Source organism: Lycorma delicatula, chromosome 4 (genome assembly GCF_047948215.1).
Source record: "Lycorma delicatula isolate Av1 chromosome 4, ASM4794821v1, whole genome shotgun sequence".
Classification (NCBI taxonomy): Eukaryota; Metazoa; Arthropoda; class Insecta; order Hemiptera; family Fulgoridae; genus Lycorma; species Lycorma delicatula.
The window spans coordinates 173,398,511-173,425,711 of NC_134458.1; positions in this window are offsets into that span (position 1 = coordinate 173,398,511).

Consider the following 27,201-nt stretch of genomic DNA (forward strand, 5'->3'; position numbering starts at 1 on the left):
ACGTATTTTTCTTATAATCTAAAGATTTTTCATGCTAACAAACATCACTACCTTACATTTGTTCAATGAACCGAACCACTTATCAGAACGGAACGCAAGTCTATCATGGGATGCATTACCTCTCTCTATATCGTAGATTCAAGAATGAGATGAACAGGCGAAAGGCCTTCGATTCCAAGCCTTTCATAAAAAAAATAAATATAAAAAAGCCTAAAATAGTTATTTAAAAGAAAACCAATTTAGTTATGCTAGTGTTATAGTATTATTCTAGTAGCCAAAAATGTGTAATGTCCAGTAAAACGTTTCAAAAACAAATGTTTTCGTTAGATTTCATTAGCTAGAAGAGGTGGGGGATAATGACATCATACAAATTGACACAATATTTCTTAGAATATAAAATTAATTACAGAACTGTTAAAATATAAGATAAAGTGAAGTGAAGTTGGTAGGTCAAAGTTGGAAATCGGGTCCGTTGGGAGTCTAGAAAAGTTGTCTTATTCACCCATCGCTATTCTCTTTTAGTCCATTCTGTGAATCTGCTATCTTTCAACTTATGACAATTTATTCACTATACCCTACCATTTATACGACATCCCACTACAAAACCTTAATCCTATTGGTTGTACCAATTTTATCCCCCCAAAAAATTTATTTATTATGTTATTGATGTACGATGCATAACAAAATGTTATACTATTTAGTAAAAACTGACATCGATTTTATATTTCCCTGTCGTTGGCTATTTATTCTTATATAGTGGAAAAACAACGATACATGAAAAAAATTACCTAAAATTTCATTTTTAGGGTGGGGGTAATTTATGATGAAATTTTATAGTAAGATTATCATATACGTGTAAATAAAAAAAAATTATTTGTATACGTTTGCTACGTTAAATGAAAAAAGAAACTATAAAAATTCCACTAAAAATGTATAAACAGTAAAAAGTTACCTATGATTTTTTTTGCGGGGGGGGAGTTATAATGAAATTTTATTGTAATATTATTACTAAACGTTTAAATCAACCAAACAATTTTTTTTAAATTCAAAAAATCGATTTTTTTTTAAATTTGATCGGCTTCCCCATTCCCAATATTGCCCCCAAAGCATTTTTTTGGATCACTTGCACTACTACTCTGACTAGGAAAATACAAGAAAATCGGTTAAGAAATATGCAATAAATAAAAAGATAGCTTTTTCAATTTTTTGGAAGTGGAATATTTGGGGGGGGCAAATTACTTTTTTTTTAAACGGTAAGTTTGAGCTTACCAATGCTAGCATGCACTGAGCTTAATAGAAAGTGGGATTATGTTTGCCAATTTTGAGAAAATATATCCCATAAAACTATCTACCCCGACCCCTGGTGATATTGATTGAAACATGTAACCAACATATACCTCATATAGACGAGTCTCTGAAACCAAATTTCATCAAAATCTTCTTTTTTTTCAGTCAAATTTTATTAAGCTTCAAATACGCCAACACAGGTTCATACGTACGTACGAATATTACCTTCTTTTTTTTTTATTTTTGTGATCGCAAAAAATTTCAAATTTCAACGGATTTATTTTGACCATCCTTGAATCCATTTAGACTAGCTTCGGCGTGACGTCTGTACATACGTACGTAAGTATGTATCTCGCATAACTCACAAACGATTAGCCGTAGGATGTTGAAATTTCGGATTTACGACTGTTGTAACACCTAATTGTGCATCTCCCTTTTAATTGCAATCGACTGAAACAAACGTATCCAAAAAAGCCCAAAACCAAAAAAAAACTGGATTTTGGACTAATTCTTAACTGCAGTAATTAGCTGTCATTGAGAGAGTTTCAACGATTCATCATAAGTGGTACTTATTTTCACTGGTTCCACAGTTATAGCCAAATAAAATTTTAATTAATGAAATGTTTGGATTTTATAAAGGGAAGGCACATCGGTTCGAATCAGATTTCATCTCCTTTTTTTTAATTTAAATATATGGAATTATTAATTATTATTAACCTGTGATTGTAAAAAAAAAATCTTTACATAATAATTCAATAACTATAAAAAAAGGTTATGAAAAAATATCAAAAGTAATTAATGAAATAAGATTTTATGTACTTTTCATTTTACAAAAAATGTGTATATGTAATTTAATAGGCGTACAAGGAAGTCATGTGGTGACAACATCACAGTTTTTATTTAATATTTATATACATATATCTTTTTATATAAGTAATAGTCTATTACCTAGATTCCAATTTTTTCGTAAAACAATATTTTTGTTATCTACTATTATCATATACGGAAAAAATTGGATATATTTTTTTTGTTTAAAAACTAATCACGAGTATTGGTTTCGGTACCTTAAGAATAATAACTGTATTTTATTCTACAGTGTAGTCTGGGGGATTAATAAACATGTGCAGCAACGTGGCATCAAGTGTATTATTTTGACACCAACTATTGAAGCGCTATGTATTTTTGAATTTTTTTTTACCGTGACACTGGATGCTAGGTTATGAAAATTCACCTACGCTTTCGTACATATTATCATAAGAATGTTTAGTACAAAACATGAACTCGGCTAGTTACGATTCAGTATTATGCAATGGTGTGCCACGGTGTTTTTTATTCTGTTATTTAATGGTGCCCTAAAATTTCTATGCGCTTAGAATGGTGCTAATTTTAAATGTATTAAAGAAATGTACATGTTACGGTAAATTTGATTAATCGCCTCCAATGTTGGAGAACAATACATATAATTTGTATATATAACGGTAATTAGAAGAGGTTCGTGAGCAAAGCGAACGTACGTTATGTCTGATTAGATTGATATACGTGCGGTTCGCCACTAAACGTTTTTTTTCCTTCGAGTAATTTTTGTAGCGTGCGTAAATGCTATGCCTGACCTGAATTCGAATCCGGGACCTCTGGATGAAAGGCCGAGACGCTACCCCTCGCGCCACGGAGGCCGGCTCATCAGTAAACTGAATCAACCAAACATACCCTACGATCGCTTCTCTCGTTAAACTTGACTATTTAACAGTGATGTTTTGATTATTTAAATAATAAATTCACCTACCGGGTTGGTCTAGTGATGAATGCGTCTTCACAAATCAACTGATTTCGAACTCGAGAGTTCTAAGGTTGACATCCTAGTAAAGGCAGTTGATTTTATACGGATTTGAGTACTAGATTGTGGATACCGGTGTTCTTTGGTGGTTGGGTTTCAATTAACAACATACACCTCAAAAATGGTCGACGTGGGACTGTACAAGACTACACTTTACTTACAATCAAACATATCATCCTCTGAAGTAATACCTGACGATGATTTCCGGAGGCTAACAGGAAAGAAAAATAAATACATTCAGTAATTACTGCTTATAGTAGAGTTATTTTAATATGTAAACTGACCGGTATAATTAATATATTTCTATATATTTATTAAATTCTCCAACAATGGAGGCGATTAATAAAATTCATCGGTAATTATGTATAATAACCGGATTAATCAAATTTGCCGTAATATATATATATAAAATGTTATACATATATATATATATATAAACATGTGAGTGATTCATAATCAACGTTTAGCAAAGTGAAGATAATTAAAGGTAATTTGTATATATGTTCTTGAGGCGGTGTAAGTGCTCACTGTAAAAGGATTGTTTTTGAAATTCCGAGTTTAAAGGGATATTTGAATTTTATTAAAACTCGGTTATTTTTTATTTTGTTGATAACAAAGATATCAACTTGATTTTTGGTGTGTAATCTTCATGTGAATATCTAAAAACAAATTTCTACATATTTCGAAATTCGATCTTAAAAGAAGTGAAATACGACTAAAAAAAATTTGAACAATGATTACAAATTTTCCCCATTTCTGACTATACTAAATATTCATTAATTTTTTTGGGATTGCAAACAGTCTTCAGACAAATATCAAAAACCATTTTTGGGTTTATTTGAATTTGATTTTTTCTGGGGTTGTGGCGTAGTACGACGCGGGGGCTCAACCAATACAGGCACTGCCACCGTTATTGTATGTATGACGCTACTGGCTGCACCTTCCTTCGGTTTCTTGACTAAAAGCATAAAAAAAAATCTGACCGCGACGGAAAACACAAGTACAAGTACCACTTAAATATACATATTAATTAAAGAAATATGCAATACGCATACAAATAAATATATATATATATATATATATATATATATATAAACGACTAGCACTAAATAGGGAATCTTGGAGAGCTGCATCAAACCAGTCAAATGACTGGTATAATTAAGACAAAAAATATATATATATATAAGCCGATATGTAAACTGATCTTGTCGCAATTCACTTGTTTAACAACTAATTTTCGAAATCGATGATTCTGAGGTTCAAATTTTCCAGAAAAAGTGAGTTACTTTTATATGGATTTGAATACTAGACAATGCATATTTGTGTACTTTGGTAGTTGGGGTTCAGTTAACCGAACATATCAGCAATGGTCGGCCTGTGTCTGTACAAGTCCTCACGTCATTTATACCTCATACCTCATTTATATCCTCATCTCACTGAGCCATAGGGGGAGGGTTTAATAAAAATTTATATTATTTCTGTTAATGAGATAACAGAAATAATGCATGAGAGGAGACCGCCTTATAGGTCACATTTTAAGGATGAGTAATAGCACAAATTCCAAAAACATTTTTCTGTATTACCTAGAAAGAAATATTAAAACCATATATTGCGATAAAGTTAAGAATAACTAAAACAAAGCGATAATATCAATTTGGGATTTATTAAATAAAAAATTAATAAAAAAAAAATCTGATAAAGGGTTTTTTTTTACAAACAAGATATAAAATAAAAAAAAGAAAAGTAAATTAAGAATTTAGGAAAAAGGCCAGAACATGTTAAACGTAATGGCAGACAAAGGACAGTAAAAAACGGTAGTAATTATGGGTCATGGTTAACGAAAAAAAAACAAAATAAAAAATATATTATTTTCCTTTTACAAACGATAAACGGTGGAAATATTTTCAATACTTTTAAAAAATATTTGAATACGGTATATATATTCAATATATATAAAAAATAATATTTTATTTTAAAAATAAATTACCGTTGACATGATACAAATTTTTTGGAAATTACTACAGCTTCCACCATATTGAAATTTACAGTTCTATATATTTGACTGTTTTTGTACTATAAAAAACAAATATAAGTAAACTTCATGCAAGTATATAAATGTTTAGACATAATAAAAAATTAAACAATGCAGTTCAGACTGCCTGTTGAGATCTAAATATCAACACTAATTGATCTAGTAAACCAGAAATATAACGATTATAGACACATTTAAAAGAAGGTAGCCTGGTGCCTATAATAAAAGAAAGGAAAAAAAACTAAGATAGAAATTATAATGGCAACATAATTTTGATATTTCCGTACGATCTACATATTGGTTGTTGTACCAAATAAACGGCACATGAAATTGGATGTTTAATATTGGTGAGATAAACAATTAAAAAATTTCCCATATCTTTTCAACTACCGCTTATTTCGTTTTAGTAAATGCTAACCGAAATAAACAATTATTCACAACTCTAATTAAAATAATTGTAATTGTAATGAACAAATGTTTATAAAATATGTAACATAATTAATTATTCATTTGAATACCTTGTTGGAGACTGACGTAAAGCACATTCTTACTTATTAATCACTTTGATGTCGCACTATACGAACGCCTCAGACACATGGTTCAAAACTTCTAATCAATGAAAATTAACAAATTCGTACACTTACTACTTAGATTACGTTTTCATTTCAACTATTCTTGGCTGTTAAATAAAACATTACATAGTTTTAACAATGAATAAAGAAATTTTTTTGAAAAAACAACTGATATTTTTAACACAAGTTACCGTTAACTATTCAAAACGAACTGAATTGGAAGCGGCTGACCGTCGGACACGATGCATGTGACTGAGGCATGAGTCACCTCTGTTAGCGACAACAGTGAACTGTGTTCTCCCCTCCCAATCATAGACAACCACACAGATGTTTACGTATGTCTCCTCTACTGTCAACAAGAACTGTCCTTATGTATTACGCGTTTTAACATCAACTTGCAACGTATCTGTTGAATCTTTATAGTAAAGTTATCCTAACCTATCCTTCTACACGTGTAAAATTGTTATCTAACATGACCAATTATTAATTTAATTAAAATAAAAATAATACATTAATTTCATTGCTTTATTAATTTAATAATGAAATACCGTAATAATTATTTTAATACAATGTATAAAACAAATTACTTTATTGTCTAAAATGTATTTGTCTGTATTAATAAAATGCTAAATTTGTTATTGTTATAAATAATTATTATGTTTAAGTATATTCACGTCTGAAATATAATACCATCTCTTTGGACTTCTTTATTATGTCATACGTATTTTTAAATTCAATAACAGGCCATCAGATAATTGTTTTGAACATTGTCAGTTTTTGCTATAAAGAACAGTCACTTATTTTTATAAAATAATATCTACTTCTACAATTTAGTCAACAAAACTGTTTTCAAATAAATAAACACGATTCTTTGGTTTAAGAAAAGGAATTTATTAATATTGTAACAAGACCGGAATAGCGGACCTGAGTAACGGATTCCTACCACTTAGAAAGTAGTAGAAGACATAATAATGGGAGGAATCCAGAAAGGGGCTAAAAGGAACCTTTTTAGTAAAGGTAACAGGTCCGTTTAACAATCATCTTTTGTAATACTGCCCACTGACACACAATAAACAGATGTTTGTTCCGTGAGAAGAGTTACCGGACCAAGGTAGGAATGCATGGGAATGAAAGAATACTTCATAATACCAACATTTCCTTTTCTTTTTTCCCTTGTTTTATTTAGGCACCTTCGGGGCAAGTGGAACCGCCGTTAACCAGCACATCAGTTGCCCTAGGATGCCGTGGTAGTTGACTACCCCTCTATAAATTGTCCCGTAGGACTTCGCGGCTAGATCAGGATATTGATCTAGCCGCGAACACGCGAAAATATATTTTCGTTACCAATTTTAATAAACTGCCGAACCATTAGAAAAATCTTCACTAATTTATTTAATCTACAATTTAAAAACTTTATTTACAGAAAATACATTTATCTGTGGATGAAATTTTAAATAACACTTATTATTATTATAAAAAATAATCCTGAATTTTCATCATCTCCGTTTAAAATGTACATAAATAAATATTCAAATAATTCTAATTAACGCCTCACGGATTTTTATTTTTTTTTTGTATTTAATATTTAATATATTATTTTAATATTATTTCATGTGCTTGTGTTTTAAATAATTAATATGTACTTTAATCACATATATTTTATTTTATAATTAATTATGAAATGCAAGTGTCTGATAAAAATTATATCACCTTTCCTTTGATCCATCCTTGCAAATTCTATGTACGAGAAGGATAAAAATCTTTTAATAGCATAAAATATTTATTCTTTTATTTTTAAAATTACTTAGAAATCTTTAGCTTTTCCACTAGTCTTAATAATTCTTAAGATTAATTCTAAAAACGCTGTTTTATTTGATATTTGATGGTCGTTGAAGACATAAATTTAATTAAGTAACAAAATGATTGGGTAAACAAACGTACATTTTTTTTGGACATTTCTCTTTGTAAATTTAAAATAAATATTTCTCCATTTTTTATAATTTTTTTTTCCAGGAAACAAAGCTGTATTTAAAAAGTAACTTTTTTTATGAAATAAAAGGTTTTCATTTGAGATGATATTATTTCCACTTATTATGCCTTAAGAAAAAACCTCAACAGAAGAGTGAATCTAAAAAAAAATTACTTCAGTTTCCAGGTTAAATAAATAATTATAGAGCTTTAAAAAAATTCATTCCAGTGTTAAGGTTTAGGTTTTGTATTAAGGTTTAATAAGTCGAAATAAAAAGATCTCAATTAAAAGACTGTTGTTTTATTTGTACGAGAGGTGAATCAAAAAATAACTTACACTGTTACCGTGTTCTTGAACTGAAAGGGGTATATTAATGTTTTGTGGTGGCAGCACTGGCTGTGTTGTTGTCTTCACGCTTCTCCAGCAACAATTCTGTACCACATTCAGTAGGTGTGTAGTGTCGTTGTCATGATGGCGTGCCTCTAGAGGTTTCGTCCAGCATAGAAGTGCGTTCAGTAGTTCGATTTTTGTGGGCAAAAACAATTACAACTGTTGTGAAATTCATCACCAAATTGTTGATGTATACGGTGAGAATGCAATGTCACGCCTCGAGATCAAAAAATGGTGCCAAATGTTCAGAAACGGATGAACAAATGTGAGTGACAACTGCATGCTGGGCGTCCTTCAACTGGTAACGCGAAACGCATGCATGAAATGATCTTGAGTAACCGGCTCATTAAAATTATAAAGATTGCAAGTGAACATCAGTTATGGTAGTGTGTTTGCGATTATTCACGATCAGTTTGGTTACCATAAGATGTGTGCACGACGGGTGCCACAGACAACCACAAACATCAATGTTTTGCGTCTGCTGTTTCTTTTCTTCAATTATTCCAGGACTGGTCCACAGTTTTTGAAATAAAACATTACAGAGGATGAGAGCTGGGAGCTTCATTACACTCCTGAGAATAAACGAGCATCACATGAATGGAGACAAAAATTCGCCGCCAAAAAAAAGTGAAAACATCCCCACATGTTCGAAAGGTTATGCTGACCGACTTTTTCGACTTTGAAGAAGTTGTTGACAGTGAATTTATGCCCGGAGGAACAAAAGCCAATGCCAAATCTTACTGTGAGACTTTTAAAAAATTGCGTAAAACCATTAAAGTTTGAAGACTCGGAATATTGGGCGATGGGGTCGTTTTTCTTCACGACAACGCTATTCCTCATTCAGCTCATTTGACAAAGGAGTTATTGCAAAACTTCAGTGGGAAGTGTGGTCTCATCCGCCTTACAGTCCTGACCTAGCACTTTGCGACTACCACCTGTTTGGTCCTCTCAAGCGAGACCTGGGTCGGGAGCATTTCGCTAATGAGGATGAACTGAAGGAAACGGTCTTTAAATAGTTGAAGGAAATTGGATGAAATTTAGGAAAGTGGAGTTGAAAAACTTGTCACAAAGTATGAAAAGTGTTTAGAAAAACTTGGTGAGTATGTCGAAAAATAGATCAAAATATGTAGTTTTTGTTCAATAAAAAAAAAAAATTATCTTATAAATATGTGCTTGTTTCATAAAGGAGGTATAAATTATTTTCTGATAGTTCCTCTCATCTATATATATATATATATACATATAAGTTATATTCGAGACTCAACAATGTGAGTTTTTCAGAACTAATATTTATTTTTATTACACAACTTTCTTTAACACATGTAAATACTTATTATATAATATAATTATTACAAATACATTGTAATAATAATAGAACGTTAACAACATGAATGTTTAACGAACGAGTACCAGAAGAATATCAAAGAAATATACATTACAAAAGACTACAGCTGTTTCATTCCTGAACTTTATTAATTACCAAGAATTAACTGATCAGTAGTGTTCGTAGTACTTATCTTAGATATGCCAGCAATTTACTGCACCATAAATTAAATTATTTAAACTCTTCAATAACATTTTAATCGTTAAACATAGAAAAGTGAAATTTTGCAAGTGTTTCTACCTCAGAACGATCTATTTTACAATGTAATATAATCATACCCTCTCGCCAACATTTTTTTTAAATAGGCAACTCAAAAATATTAAGTGAAAAAGGTAAAATAGTGACATATAATTTCAAAGAACACTGAAAAATAAATTTTTCACATAAATAACTTAACGCTACAAGACGTGAAGAAGAAAGTTCGTAAAAATATAGTTTCGAAAAATCTTCGTTAGTGAGTGTTTGGTTGGCGAAAGATATCACCTTGGTTTCTGCACCTTCAGTAAAATTAGGCATGACTGTAATTCTTGGAACACAGAAATACAAAATAATTGCCTTATTGCTGTTGTATGTATTCATAACAATCCCCAAGATTCATTTCTAATTGTTCTTAACTCTGAAGAAAAATAATAAAGAAATATCGTTAAATGGTTTCTGTAAAAGTTTAACAGAAGAGTACCCCCCCAGAAGTCAAAACAAACTATTTAAATTTTACTTTCATTTTACAACGGCATATTTGTAGAAGACTGGATTTTATTATATTGCAACCAAATCAAAGTTCAGGAATAGACTCCGCGTTAAGCAGATATAAGAATTTCATTTTATAATATTATGTCACAAATCAATAGAATTTGTAATTTAAAGACCCAAAAACATCCAAGTCATTAAAAAAATAGTTTTGTTAGTTTTGATTTTGTCAGTTTATTTTATGATTTTTGTGTGTTTTCTTTAAAATATTTACAATTTGAGAATGAATGTTGTCATTCACTTATTTTATTTATTATTTATAGTTAAATCTATCTATCTATCCTACAAACTAACCAAGATATTATGAGAAAAATTCTGTTGTAGGAAAAGTTTGAGAAACACTGCATTAAAAAAGATTATTACCAGACGTGACTCAATGAAATCATACTAAAATATATCCATAAAAATACTGTATCTGCTTAAGACCGCACGGCCGAAGTGAAAACTTTTATGGAGATCGTAGTCGTACGAGGTACACGAAATTAGCTATGTGCTTAATGAAAGTATGATTTAAAATATTACACGATAAACCCCATTTATATATGAGAAATATATAAATTTACTTACATACAGAATAACTGAATTACTCTTCAAAAATATTTTTCAGCATTAGAACGACGATGCACTAAACGTTTCCATCTAGGCATAGTGATTCCATAGATAGGCATAGTGGTTACATAATAATTCACGTACACCGAACCATTACAAATATATTCAGTGTAAAATGAAACACAGCCAAGCACAGAAGCCATGAACAGTTACTCTCTCGCTCAGATAAACTCGGCTCGTCCGAGTTTACACGAATAAGCGTTCCCCTTCAGAGCCAGACCTCAAAAAGACCATCAAGAACTTTTTCAATGCCCATCAAAAACTGTGCGGCACTTCTAAAGAAGTTTTCACTTTTTATTAAATAAAGAACTCTTTATTTAAACCTACTGAATCTTTTTAGTGAATTTATTATACTCGTAATAGGTAAATATTTTATGTATGAAATAAATAATTTTTTAATTTAATAGATATCACATTATTATAATAAAATAAATTATAAATATAAAAACAGATTATAAAATAAAAAGTAAGTTTAAAGTTTATACAAATTATATAAAAATAAACAAATGAAGTAACGTTAATATAAAAATTATGCTACAAAATAATTCACAATTAAGAAATATCTACCTAAAATTATCTTGAAGACATATTTATGTAAAGGTTGAAGATAATCACGTTTTACTTTCGCAGCGAATAATTAAAAATAGGAGGAAATATAGTAATCATGCGTTGTAAGTATAGTAAAAAAAAATGAAGTATCGGGTTTTTTGCAAATCTTTACCTTTTAGTGTCCAACTAGTTTATCTAGACCAAAAATATCCTTATGTATATGTGTCGTACTGCTTTTTGCCTTATATCTCAGGATTGATCAGATCGATTTTTTCAAATCTGGCACAAAACGTTTATTTTTTATATGAGGCATTGATCATATTATTTTTTTTCAAGATTCTTTAAAATGGTTAGTGGATATGGCAAAAATATTAATTTCTATTTTAGGGAAGGCTTTATTAAAGCAGATTAGTTACCTACAATGCAAACAATATATAAATAACCTATTTTTTCCTTTTTTAAATAACACCCACACCTTAAAATTGAAATATAATTTTTGTTCTTTTGCTCCATCTCCTTTCGGTTTAAATATTTTTCAAAAAAATATTTTCAAAGTTCATATACAGAGCTACCAAGAAATGTCTACATTTTTTCTAAATTGTAGTTCCCGGACCTAAAATGCAGAAAGCGTACTTGAAAATTTTGTTTTTCTTATTTTAGCCTAAAGGGACGTTAGATTTAGAGAAGATTTACTTCAGCAAGTTTCACGCTGTGGGTAATAGAAATACACTATTGTTATAGTTAATGGGAATTCTTTCCTCGCAATCAGCAATGTAACTTCTGCCTGAGAACCACAATGTAGCGGTTTTATCCATCGTTGAAATTAGGTGATTGACCAAGATTAAAATATGATCCATTTTTTAAAATTTAACAAAAAGAAAACAAATGATGACCAAATGAAATAATTAAGGTTCGGATAATATTAAATCTCTATTTTAGATTTTTTGTTAGATTTTTGTTATAAGCGATATCCTTTTCAGTCCAATGAGATAAAAATGATATGTATGACATGCAAATGAGGTATAGTCTTGTACAGCCCAGGCCGACCATTTCTGAGATGTGTGGTTATTTGAACCCCAAAGGACACCAGTATCCACTGTCTATTATTGAAATCCGTATAAAAATAATTAACTTTTACTGTTCCAAATGAATGAAAAACTGTACAATTATTTCTAGTGCTAAGTCTTTCCTTCCTTTATAATTAATCTTTTTAATGGATTACATGCAGTAGCGGCGTAAAGTCACTGTGAAACTGCAACACTCCCTATTTCCACTTGATATTATCGATAAAATTTTATACAATGGGTCCTTTTTTCTTTAATTCTTTCTTTATACTTGTACAATATATAATCCTTAAGCTTAATGTCAGTAGACATCCCCCAGTTTATGAAAAAGATACAAAAATCTTTGTGTGGAACTGTGCGTTTCACAGTTTTAGCGGCGTGGTGTTTGGCTGTTGTTCGCATGCGCACATAGGAGGAAGCTGGACGAAAGGCTGCGAGGAAGAGAGAACACTGTCGCTTCCGCAGTGCCTGGTAGAAGGTAGTTTTGTTTTTACTCCGCGTGTGTACGGAACGTTCTTTGTACGCTCCTTTTTCTAGTTTAGGCGGTGGAAGGAATATGAAAGTGGAATAGTTGTTTTTTCAGTAGTAAACAGAAGGTGGTAGAAAGCAAGCGCTCTTTGATTGCCAAATCTGTACAAAAACTCGCTGGAAAGGCGAAAGAGAAGGTAATTAGTAAAAACTAATTATATATTTCTTTCTGTGAATATAGAAATTTAAATTAAGCATCATTGGACTATAGTGATTTTAAGCGGACATTTTATTAAGTTATTATCTAATAATTCTAAAAAATATTATCTGTATTAACATTTCATTATTTAATTGGTTAAACCAAATACTGTTTTTAAGCACAATGTGCTTAAAAACCTTGTACCATATTCTTGAATGTGATAAAGTGTAGAATTAAATTATTACTCTGCTTCCAGCTATTCTATTTGAATTATATATTTTTTTCGGTTCTTTATTTTACAGAAAAGTTTAACCATGGCCTTGAAAAAATTTCCTGGAGCAGCATCCTCACTAATTTTAGCTACGAACCGCGCACTGATTACATGATAAATCAGTCAATAATTTAGCCTTTGAATTATACGGTTTATAATATATGATAAGTAAAATGTGTTATAACGAGCGAACAAGAAAATTATTCATGAGTTTATAAATTTTAAAGGTTTTCTAGTAAACCTCATTCGATGCGATAACTCTTCTTGGATTATAAACTCTATTACTGAACTAACTTGAACCCTGATTTTAGTTTAGACTTTGTTTAATCCTTTTTGATGGTGGCGGTGTATTGTAAAGTAGAATTGTATAAGCAAAGATCGTATATAATTCATAAAGGCTATTATAATTAGTTAAACAAAGCACAACATTATATTATGTAAAATACAAGAAGTAACGATGTATATACGCCTATATGTTATTATTTTATAGTAAAAACATTGTTATTATCTAATAAGTTGTTTCTTAATGGTTTTATTACAATGAAATTTTCATTTCCCTACACTTCTTCAACTGAAATTTTCCCACATGAATATTACTACAAAAAGAAGAAAAGAGAAAGGGGATAACAAGAAAAAAAAGATGGAAAAGAAGAAGGCAGAAGATGAAGAGAAAGAATTTGTAAGAAGTATTCAGTCCTCTGTATACACAATATCTTATAAGTTTTCTATTGTACGGTTATGAAATATTAGGGTTATTACACTTTAGTAATAGAAGTTTTATCAAGAACATTTTAACTAAAATGATATAAAAGATTTTACAGGATATATATAACTACTGTAAATTATCCTTTAATTTTTTTAATTTCTTAATTAAAATCTGATTTTTTAAGAGAGAAGGAGTGAGAGAAGGGCGGGCAAGAAATTATAATTTTATTAAAATATATTTAATTTTCATGATTATACATTTTTTTCTTTCCCGGTTATGTACAATACTATTACAAAGAATAGTATTGTTGGATAACAAATATGAGTACGCATTTATTTTTTTCATTTTTGTCTATATTTTAAACTACCTTAATACCAAAAATGTACAAAAAAATAATGAGAAATTCTTTATATATATACTAGCATCCCTGTTGTGCCTTCACCCGTACTATGTGGTTACTTGCGTTTCCCGTCGCGGTCAATTTTTTTTAAATTTTATGTTTTTTAATCAAGTACCCAGAAACGGGGCAGCCAGTCGTATCGAACAAACATTAACAGTGGTAGTGGCTGTGTTGGTTGAGTCGCCACGCAGTACACCTTCGCATCCCTTAAAAAATGAAAATGCAAAAAAATTCGAAAACTGGTTTTAGATATTTAACTGAAGAGTATTTGAAAGTCAAAATCTAGTGAATATCTCGTATAGTATATTCGAAAATAGGGAAAACTTGACGTCATTGTTCGAAATATTTTACCTTTCTTCACCCTTTTCAAGGTCGAATTTCGGAAAATCAAGAAATCGGTGTTAGATATTCACATGATGATTACACACACAAAAAAATCAAGTTGATATCTTCATTTGTAACCAAGAAATCTAAAAAATAGCCGGGTTTAAAAAAAGTTCAAAAATTCATTTTAATCCTTTAAATTTGGAATTTAAAAAAAATCCTTCCTTAACGTGTTTTTAGGCAGTAAAAAAAAAGTTAAAACAAGTTTTCAATCTATCTTCAGTAGTTTTTTTCTGGAGGTTGATTATGAATCACTTACGACATTTATATATTAACTTAATAAATAATGTAAATGATGTTTTTTCAGTTAAATATTTTGTATGCTTCTGGTAGCCGCTGTGCTATTGTCGTCCTTCTTCGAATAGAAAATATGTCGTCAAAGAAATCGGCGTACCCGGTTAAGAGTAGCTTTAAATTTATCCACACCAATATTAATTTCATCGATGATTTCCAGAGCTTTCATCCATCTAAAACATTTCTTTAGAAATGCACATTTATGCACTGTAAGTTTTTCTACTATTTCTGGATATTTCGCGTTTTTCCTCTGAAAAGCTTATTTTTATCGGCTACGTAAAATTCCTTTTCTTTCTTTCGCCACTCAGGAATGTAGACTCCGGTAAACCAATTTTTACCAAATTTTTGGTATACCAAAGTTTTTACGATTTTCATGCCCCTTTCCGTAAGCAATAACACGTAAATTTTCTGCAAAAGTGAATGAATGGAGTTTCTTTTTTCACTCATATTGTAGTTTTACAGTACACTAAACGTTTACATATCGAACGGTCCTTGTCACATTGAAAACTGATCAAAACAATATTACTATAAAATGATCCATAAAGAAGCTTTCCTATGAAATAGATTAGCCTATATGTGAGGAAAATGTAAAGAACAGCTTCCGATAAGTCTGGTGCCACATCTGGTTGATATTCTGCCTGTCATTAGGTTCAGCGCGCTGTATTGCGAGCGGTTGGCAAGTAAACACTCGGCAAGTCGGTCGTGTGTACGCATCGGATGGACGTCGCCTTTCCCTTTAACGGGTCATATCAAGTTGTAATGCATACCTTAATTAGTTTTGTGTTGTCTTTATAGTATGTTTTATTGTATATTAATAGTGTATTGTTATTGTTTGATAATTAAACATTAGTTCATTCTCGCATCCAGTGATTAATTACTACACCTATACAGTCCACTTAAACATTTATGTCATGATCGTCCAACATCATAAATAAGTTTTTAACTTTCTAATACCGGCAATAATTCATAGACAAGATTTTTTTAATCTAAATCACTTTATTTCACGGGATGTAGGTACGTAGTCAAAAAAAGGTAGTTTGTATTACAATTCTGCATGGATTTCTTAATAAAATATATATATATAAGTTTAATGATTACATCAATGTGAATCTTTAACATTCATGTATCACACGCAAGTTATTTTTACCACCGTCATTTCAGAGAAAATGATACGCATGGTACAAAGATTTACACAGTAAATTAAAAATTTACAAATCAATTTAGTCTTTTTTATCAATATTCTAGACAGTTTTAGATCGTTGTTTCTGAGATAATACGTCTGTTTAATCCCAAAGAAGATATCTGTTATCCTTTTGCAAAATATATATATATATACATAAATTATTCAAATTTTAGGTGATTTTCAGCTATACAGATGGCAATTTCATTCACTTCATCAAATGAACTGGCTGCGTAATGAACATCACTACCCTAAGAAAGATCAACTAGATAAATTCCTCCTGTTTTTCAGATGTGTAGATACAATAAAGGTAAAAAAATTGACTATGTTGAAAGAGTAAAGGAACAAAAATTGTACCAGTTCTGTTGTAGAATAACAAATGGTTTTATTTGTTATTAAATTGTTATATTTATAAATAAATCTTTCAGAAAACTTTTTTTTTCTGAAAATTTATAATTTTTCTGTAGTTTTATAATTCTATTAATTTATTCATTTTTTATTTTGAAATTATAATTCCTAACAAAAAAAATAAAAAGCAAAAACTATAGGCAATTTTGTCTTTTTTATCGATATTTCAGACAGTTTTAGATCGTTATTTCCCAGAAAGTAATTTTTCTAATCCCTAAGAAAAAAGTATAATCTTAATTAGATCATTAAAATCCAGTTTGTGGTAATTATTTTTTTACGGTTATTCTTTACGGAGAAATAATTTTTTTTTATTGATATTCTTCTTAAGTAATTTTTTCCCCCACTTTTTAATCTTAAAGATCTTTACTTTTTTCTCAACTTCATTTATTTTGATAAATCAATAATTTTTGAATTTATTTGTTTATTTATTCATTTTTTATCTTTGTTTAAAATTTATCTTTATATCTCTATGCGTTTTATATAATTTTTATGAAAGGAAATTTTTTGCCTGATTATTTTATTCAGTTAAATTTTAATATGAAATTTATTAAAATATTTTGTACGAATTAATATTTCAGACCGTTCAAGATAATCTCGATTAATTTTTATTTTTCTCATTTCAGAGATAAAAATGTCAGTGAAGTTGATTAAATTAAACACTTGTTTTAAATTTCATTAAAATACTTGAAAGCTACCCTAATTCACTCAAAAGCTGTTGATTATTTTTAATAATATTTAAAAAGAAGTAGGTAAGCTAAAGCTGATGGTTATATTATGGTTTGTGCTACTACTACAAACATTAGCCAATTAAAAACGTAATGAAATACCTAACGGGAAAAGTTTTTAAGGTACACTTTTAAAATTAATTATAAAAACCTTTTACAACTTTTTCATTGAAGCTTTACATTTTTTTGTAATTAAATTACGAAAAAAATAACTTATTTTTATTAATATTCTCAGGCTACTAATAAAATTAAGGTAACCAAAATAATCATCAAATAAAAAAAATATTTAAAGAGGAGGAAACTGATACTGAATATCAATATTATTAACAAAAGGCAATTGGAACGGTATAAAATTTAAGAAAAACATTAAATTTCTTCCCTCCTTTTTTTATTGTTGGATATTTTACCATTACAGAGATTTAATTTGAAAATAAAAGATGTAATTTTAACCTCTTGAAAACTCCAAGAAATTTCACCCCAATATGGCAACGTTTGTATTAACGAAAAACGTAACATATAGATAAAAAAACTACATGAAAACATAATAACATATTTCTAAAAAAAAAGATAAATTTTTTACTTATGTTTAAAGTTACGCAGAATAATTGCTTTGTGTTTGGCTATAGCTCTAGCAATCGGTTTCCCTATAAAGAAAAATGTAACGATCTGTCAAAAATTTCGACGTCGGGGTTTTTTGTCAATACCGACGTTTCTAGATCCCTTGAGTCTAAAAACCGTAAAAAAAAAAATAGAAATATCTGGAAGGTGTATGTAAAGTACCTACGTATATGTGGTAGGCCTGTATTTTAATTAATATTTCCGAACTGACGCAATATAAATTCTTTAACAATGACTCAATAAATTTCTATGTGTGGTGGCTTAAAGTTTGGGAAAAATTAAAAAGGCGAGAAATATTTTTTACCATTTAACATTTTTCACTTTTTGTATAGTGGTCATAGAAAATCGAGGTTTAGTAAAATAAAAGTACATAAGTTACTAAAAATGCTAAAATGTTAAATCAATCGGAAATAGAAGTAGGTAGTAAGATATTTATCATTAATTCTAAACAGTTTTTACCTCATACCTTGAAAACTCACTGACAAAAAAATTCAAATTTGACAAAAATATTTATAAATATGTATAGGTGAATTACGAAGTTCTCTCGGGACTTTCATAATATTTTCTACTCGTGAAAATGGTTGAAAAAATTGAAATAGACATATGTTCTAAAATGCTACGTTTGCGAGTTACGGCTAGTCAAAAATTTCGTTCGGATTTCAGTTAAACCGGCAAAATGAGGTCGTACTGAAATTTTTAGGACGTTAATTACAAAACAGAATAAGTGATTTCTTATGGGGTTTCGCCTGATACATCGAATAAAATTGGTTACAACTTTGTAGCAGTTGTAACAACTGTTGTAACTTTGTTAAATAGGTAATAAACAGATAAAAGTTTTAATCAACAATTATAGAGAATTTAATTCTGAACAAAAAGGTGTAAGATAGGTTAATAAAAAAACTAAGAAAAGGTAGAAAAATTAAAATTTTATTTAGAAACAGTACATTACTTCATTGGACAGAAAAAGTGTACTTATAAAATAAGTACATTGTATAAGTATACTTATTTAATGTAAACAAAAACCAAATTAGTTTTGGTGATGTGAAAAATTTGTTAAAGCAAAATTTACTGTTAAAAAATAAAAAACTGGAAATTACAAAACAATTGTAAAATAAAAATTACTTATATAATAATTTTATTATTAACTAGCACCCTGTCGCAGCTTCGCCCGCGCTATATGGTTACTTGCGTTTTTCGTAGCGATCAATCTTTTTATTTTATGTTTTTTAGTCAAGAAGTAACCGGAGGCAGGTGCAGCCAGTCAGTCACATATACAGTAATGGTAGAAGTGGCTGTGTTGTTTGAGCCGCAGCACCGTGTACCTTCGCACCCCTTAAAAAATTGCAATTCAAAAACCCGAAAATGGTTTTTAAATATTTATTTGAAGAGTATGTGCAAGCCCAAATCTACTGAATATCTCGTTTACTACAATCGAGATTGGGGAAATTTTAAATCATTGCTCAAAATTCTTTTTACCTTTCTTCACCCTCTTTCAAGGTCGTTCAAAAACGTATAAATTGTTTTATTCACATGAAAATTACACTCATAAAAAATCAGGTTCATTTTCTTCATTTTTTATTGAGAAATTAAAAAAAATAGCAGGATTTCAAAAAAATTCAAAAATCCATTTTAACCCTTGAAACTCGAAATTTAAAAAAAATACAGAATTTGGTTTTTAGATATTCACAAGAAGATACACAAAAAAAAAATAATAAAGCTGATATCTTCATTTGTTACCAAGAAATAAAAAAATGATAAGTTTTATTGTTACTCCATTTTACCCGTTTAAACTCGGAATTTCAAAAAATCTTCTTTTAGTGTGCCGTTACACCGTAAGAACATGTATAAAAATTTTTATCAATTTATCTTCGCTAGTTTTTGCTTGGCGTTGATTATGAATCACATACGATATGTTGTGATAATTATGTTCAGTAAGATCTATTGGAAATATCTACTTAAAAATATCTTGGGAGCAGCACGCTGTAAGAAAGGAGCATGAGAATTTAGTGGCTCGCCACTAAGCGGCTGGAATGAGAAGTGCAGCAACACAACGCATTATGTATTATTTACACGTTTTAATAAATAATTTTTCATCTTCAGATAATATTTCCGAATAACCGTGATCTATTAGATCGAGAGTGTACCTGATGCATGCAAAAGTTGGCCTTCGACCAACTAACAAATACCCCATCTGAATTTTGAAAACCAGACAATTGTTTGCAGAGATACAAGAGCACCCCTTGTACCTCTGAACAGTGCCCCGGGGGCACCCTGTTCGTAACCAGTTGAAGGTGATGATTCGTCTAACCTTCGACGAGATGCACGCATACGCAGTCTCACAAGCAGTCTCCACGGGAAGCCCATTATTGTTATACAGAATTTTTTAAACTTTATTTAATATTATTTTACTTAACATAAATACAGCTTAGCTTACACAGTGATAGAGACCGCAGTTCACAGTTAATTAAACTTTAAAGTTTGTGCTTCATCCGGTAAATCTCAACTACTACATAATATATATTTTTTCGAGTTGTAATGCATCTAAAACCTTCTCAGTTATGCCAAGAAACGTAGAAAAAATTTGGTTTGATCGTGTAGTATTTCTGTTTATCCTGAATAAACAAAAACCCTCTTCCTCTTTATATAATAGTATAGATGACAGAAATGCAATAAATTATTTGAAAAAATATTATTTCAAAGTTGGCAATAAAATAACAGCAGCTGATAGATTAACTGTTGGCAATACTGTATTACTGTTAAAATTATTCTGTAAGATACAGGATTATAATAAAAGAATGGTGCGGTTTCAGTAATTCATAGGAAGATTGTAAGGATATTTCTAGGTGTTATATTGGTATCCCTGAAAGTCTCCAACCCAAAAGTTTGTTTATCAGCAGTTGTAACCACAACGTCAGTTTTTGTATTGTTGTCGTGGTGAGTTTAGTGAGTTACTATGTTCTCGGATAAAGACAAATCAAAATGTGTTTTATTGATATCTGAATTAAAATTCGTAATTTTAGTTCAACGTGCGTTCGACGTGAATTCGGAAGAGATCTACCACACAAAAATAACATAACACGTTGGTTCAAACAATTCGAAGAAACTGGATCAGTTAAGAAACAGAAATCAACCGGCAGACCAAGTGTACCAGACGAAACGGTTGAACTAATTAGACAATCGGCAATTAGAAGTCCTGGGAAGTCCATCTCCCGTCGAAGCGTCGAATTAGGTATTCCAAAATCAACAGTTCAAGTTTTACATAAAAAACTGAAATTACGCGCTTATAAAATCCAGATACTGCAGGAATTGAAACCCGATGATGGTGTAAAACGTTACAATTTCGCTGTTGAAATGTTGGACAGAATAAGTGAAAATGTATAATTTTTACAGACCAAGCTACATTCCATGTGAATGGATGTGTTAACAGACACAATTCGCGAATATGGGGCTCTGAAAACCCACACGCAATTATTGAGAAACAACGCGATTCACCTAAAGTTAATGTTTGGTGTGGTGTGATGAAAAATCGTGTAATAGGGCCTTTCTTCTTCGCTGAAAAAACAATTAATGGAGTTGTGTATCTTGATATGTTAACCAATTATTGCTTTCCTCAGCTGGATGAACTCGAAAACATTCATCAACTTCATTTCCAACAAGTAGGTGCTCCCCCGCACTTCAATGCATTGGTCACGGATGCTTTGAACGAAAAATTTGGAGATCGATGGATAGGCCGGCAAGGACCTATACTTTCGCCTCCAAGGAGTCCAGACCTGACACCTTGCGACTTTTTCTTGTGGGGTACATCAAAAGCGTTGTTTATACACAAAAAATTGCGAACTAAACCACTTAAAAAACAGGATTAATGAAGCTATGACAACCATTAACGAAGAAATGTTAACCAATGTTTGGAGAGAAGTTGAGTATCGTTTGGACATTTGTCGAGCGACTAAGGGCGCACATATTGAAATTTATTAATTATGTAAAAAAAATGTTTGAGAGGACAAATTTTAAAAATAAAAAACATAAACTGTAAGTAATTCTGTTTTAATTTAAACCATGTTCAAAACCGCACCATTCTTTTATGATAAATCTGTATATTAAGTATATCGGGTACTGTGAACTGTACGGTCGTTAGCGAAGTTTTTCCGTGAATTTTTGTTTGAACGTGATCCCTTTGCCATTGAAGTAATGCTATACTTATCTACAACAAAGATATACGCTGATATGGTATTCTTTTTGGGTGTGTGTTTGTAATTGTAATACTACTACAGGTGCTGCAGTAGAATATGAAATACGTTTTTCGGATCACTAGATTCCAGATCCCAAATAAAATTAGCGCGAATTTTTGCAATCTTTTGGAAACAGGTTCACTACTTAGTATTCGTACCAGCTACGAGTGATCTGTCCAACACGAAGCTGTTACTGACAAAATTATTATCGATGCAGTTCAGCGCAGTCCGGGCGTCAGTACACGACGTCTTTCTAAGCGGATCGGAGTTTCGCTTTCGATGGTTTGGAGAACACTTAAACACCCAGGAGACGGTCCGTTTCGCTTTGAGTTCTACAACTGGTGGAATACAAATTGACATCTCAAATCAACAAGTATATTTCTTTTACCCACGAGATAAATTTCATTCGAGATGACGTCAACAAATTACGCAATGAGCATACATGGGCAGAAGTAATCCTCAGAAAACGGTTAAAGGCAAATTTCAAAACCGATTTAACGTCAATGTATAGTTTGGCCTTCTTTATAATCAGCTCTTTGGACCGTTCATAATACCTGGCCGCTTAAATGCTGAGGTCTACTTGCACTTTCTTAATAAGAATTGCCGCAGCTACTTGTTGACGTTCCTCTTGTGCTGAGAAGCATCATACCATACTTGAAGCATGGCGCGCCTCCCCACTTCTCTTGCACCGTTTTCACTCACTTAAATCATCATTTCACTGAGAAGTGGATCGGTCATAGAGTTCAACATTCATGGCCAACAAGATCGCCTGATGTAAAACCTTTAAATTTTTGCGTCTGGGGATCGATGAAAAATATTGTATACAAAACCAAAATACATTCTTGTGATGAATTAATTGTCCGCATTATGGACGCGGCTGAGCAACTTAAGGACAGCCCTAAAAACTAAAAGGAGCAACTAAAGCAGTACAGCTGTGTGTCAAGAAATGTTTTGAAAATGGCGGGCTCCTTTTTGAACATTTATTATAAACTGGTACGTATCACTTTGGTGTAGTATACTGTTTCTAAATAAAATTCGAATTTATCTAACTTTTCTTTGTTTTATCAACTTATCTTACATAATTTTGTTAAAAATTAAATTCTCTACAAGTTTTGTCTAAAATTATTATGTGTTTATTACCCATTTAACAAAATTGTAAGTCAAACAAAAAAAAACAAGTTTTTTACCACGATTTCACCTCAGGTTTCTCAAAAACTACCCAAAATATGGTTCAGGGACCTATTTTGTTAAATTTTTCAGGTGAAAAACCATAAAGATCACTAATTCTGTCCCTTAATTAATGTCTTAAAAATTTGAGTACGACTTCATTTCTCCGAGATAACTAAAATCCGAGAAAAATCTTTCACTAGCTGTAACTCCTAAAGAAGCATTTTAAAATAAATGTTTACGAGTATATGAACGTTTTCCATTATTTTCACCACTAGAATAGCTTATGAAAGTCTAGAAGAATTTCGTGATATACTCTGTATAACCCAGCTGCATTGACCTAATTTTCGACTTAATCCGACAAGGGGGCATCACGGTACTTATATTTTTCCCCTATAGGATGTCCTGGAGGTTTCGATCAAATTTAATGGATTAATTCAGAGCATCAAAATAAACATAAACATTTATGTAGAACATACTCTACCTCGCTTTATTTTCTTTCTGCTGGTCATTAAACATTAGAAAAGAATGAGAATATTTTGATGAAATTTGGTTTACATATACAAAACAGCACTTGCAAAATAAATAACTTTGAAAATTTTACTTTTGAAAATTCCAAAATGGAGCTCATTTAAATTTTTTAATCAATAATAGCTCAGTAAATATTAGTTTTATCAAATAATGTTTTATTAGATAAATATTAAAAATTTTTATAGTGGAAAAATGAATAAAGATTTTACTCTGAACCCCTCATGAATTTAAATCGATTGATAACAGCTGTGATACGATTGTAACTGTTAAAGTAGAACGCGAAAACAGGCGTAAAATTGTCAGATTGCATAATTTCCAGTCTGCACCCCTACAGACAAACGAGTAAGGTGGTAGCCGATTTTACATTCATTTATTAGTTCTTTACTAATTTACCATAAAAAAGTTCTTTATTAACATATGAAACTTAATTATTTGTTTCCTTGTAAAGGAGACATTTATTTCCACTAATTTATTTATTTATTTATACGGTCGATTATTAATTTTTTAATGAAATAACATTGCTACATTTGATAACCATCTAGTACAGCGTAGAAACAAATTTCTATAATTGTTTAGTAAATTTATTATGTAAAAGAGATTTCCAAAATAATTTCCAATTAGTATTTATTTAATAATTTATTTGATCGATTTTAAGTAAAAATAATAAAATATCTAAATAAAAATTAATATCTATAATATCATATCTAAATAAATATATAATAATAATAATATCTAAAAACCCAGTAGTATATTTGTAATAAAGGTCTGTTAAGAGCGAAACCGGCAAATTAAGGTGTTAATTAAGGAAATTAAATAAGGTGTTACAAACTCCTTTATAAGTTGATTATTGTGATAAAATTTACTTACGGTTTCTTACATACAGAACCACGGTAAAAATGGTTTCCAAACCAGTGTACAACCGATTGTAAATATAATAATTTGAGATTCAAAAAAAAATTATATAGAATGGATGAAACTAAATTAACAAAACAGACATTTAACTTTTTTCGATAAAAGGAAAAATAAAATAAGCTGGTTCAAACAAATTTAAAAAATATAATATTATTAAATATTTTCAAAGAAATATTTTTTGACAAACAATCCTTTAGAATAATATTGAACGAATTAAATTTTTTTAGGGAAAAACTAAAGGAAACCCGATGGATGAACCATAAAAGGAAGAAAAAGTTAAGTTTTCGAAAAGTAAGAACGTAGTAGTATTATGCGTGCGTTATCCTTAGGAGGTCTAATCATAAATAAAAATTCTATTATATTTTGTCATTATGTATTTTAAAAAATAATGAAATTAATTAATAGAAAAAAGATAATTTGAAATAAATAAATACAATAAACTGAATGTGTAATTTAACTTAGGGTTGTTGTGTTCTCTTGTTGACAATAACCTATGATTTTGTAATGAGTTTGTAGTTATTGTTTTCAGTTTAAAGGGGTAAATATAAGTGAAGGGAGAATTAAGAAAATAGGGAGAAACTGAAAGGGGAGGATGAAATAACTAGAGAGAGAGAGTTATTAAGTGTGAGTGAAAACAAAAGTAGGGAGAGATTGTTGTGGCAATGTAACAAATTTCATTCTACTTGCTTGTTATATTAATGCTAAATTTCTCTTTGATCAGACTCAGTCAAGCTAGTTATAAAGTCGGTTTGCTTTAGAAAGTGTAGTGGGTGTGTGTGTGTGTGTGTGTTTGTGTGTAATTTGTAATGATGCAGTTAATGAGCAATATTGTTTTCGATTTGCACTACAAAGAACATAGACTTGATTTCCAACCCCTCTTCTTTATTCGTATTATTCATTCATTCATTTTTTTTTTTTACTTACATTCTCTCTTGTTTTTCTTACAACTCTTTCTTCTTTAATATTCTTACATCGTTCTCTTCTTTCTTTTTCTAATTAATTTTTCCTGTTATTATCAGAATGAAAACCTAATTGATACTATTTCGTTCGTTACTTTAGTAATTATTTTCATTAATACTGACCTGTTTTATACTTTACGTTAAGTATATTTACAAAATATTAATACTTAGCCTACTTATGAAGTATCATAAAATATCCTTTTATAAAAGATCGTTATTTCTCTTCTTCTATATAAAGAACTAATAATAACAAAAGATTTATAAAAAATCAAATATTTTAACTTTAAAAACTTTATTTTTTCGAACAGTTTTCAGGTTTTATGCAATTTTATAAGTTTTTAAACATCTAAATCTATGAAAATAAAAGTTGGTATTCTGTTTTTTTCTTTTTTACAAGAATGAAAAAAAATTATTATAATTTAAGTATCCGGTTTACGATGGCGGGTAAAATGTTTTAATAATTCTCTGCAATATCCTTAAAATTTATAATTTTTAAAAATTTTCGTTTCATCAATCAAGCCGTACAACAGAACTATTTTCAAAACAATACTTTGGTTTACGATAAAGGGTCTAATTAAGCTTCTATTATCATTTTTAATAAATTATTGAACCATTTAAAGAAAAAGATATCCGACCAATTTATTTATGTAAAATACAATTAAAATCTTTTCATTTACAAATATTTTTTCTGTCGTTGAATTTTTAAATAATATTTAAAACTAAAATAGTCCTAGAATTTTGCATCCAATTCAATGAGCCGCAAATGTATGCTTAAATAATTTTCAGTAACTCCTGAATTGTGAACTACTTTGTATAATTTTTATATTTACTTTAACATTATCATGTCTTTATACGTATTTTATATAATTAATAGGACTTTAATTAGAGCTAAATTTTTATCTTATAATGTTAATGATATATTTTGTAATAGTATTCTGATTTAAGGTTTTATCACGATCTACTTTGATAGTTTATTTATTTCGAACAGTGTAGTGCATTTCTACCTATTACTGATGTTATTTATATAATGTAGTATTATGTACCGATTATAAGAAAACATTTATTTATTCATTCAATTTTAACAATGGAAAAATTAGAAAAACATTACGGGTTGATTTCAGGATTAAACAATCCTGATTACTGATTCTGTAAAAAATATGTACTCGAAAAAAAATAGTTCTTTATTTCTCAAAGGTTTATTATACAAACTAGCAATGTAAAGTAAAGGAAAAATTTATAATTTATTTTTGACACTGGAAACACAAAATATAACAAAAAAATTCATAACGCCAGGTAAATTTGTAATATAAAAA